A 283-nucleotide genomic window follows, 5' to 3' on the forward strand; every position below is an offset into this window, starting at 1 on the left:
TGTCGGATTAGGGTTAGTGTGGCCGCAATTCGACGGTATTGGCCTCCGAGCGGTATCCCACAGTGCACCATTGTGACCACTCGGGAAAGCAATCTGAACTCAGATGCACTGGCCAGGTTGATAGGAAAAGCCCCGCGAACTTTTGAATTTGCCCAGTGTGGAGCTCTGATCAGCATGGGTGGCGATGCAGTCCCAAATCCAAAAAGAGCTCCAGCATGGACTGTACGGAAGATACTGGATCTGATCGCTGCATGGGGAGACAAATCTGTTCTATCAGAGCTCC

Source organism: Chelonoidis abingdonii, chromosome 5, assembly GCF_003597395.2.
Source record: "Chelonoidis abingdonii isolate Lonesome George chromosome 5, CheloAbing_2.0, whole genome shotgun sequence".
Classification (NCBI taxonomy): domain Eukaryota; kingdom Metazoa; phylum Chordata; order Testudines; family Testudinidae; genus Chelonoidis; species Chelonoidis abingdonii.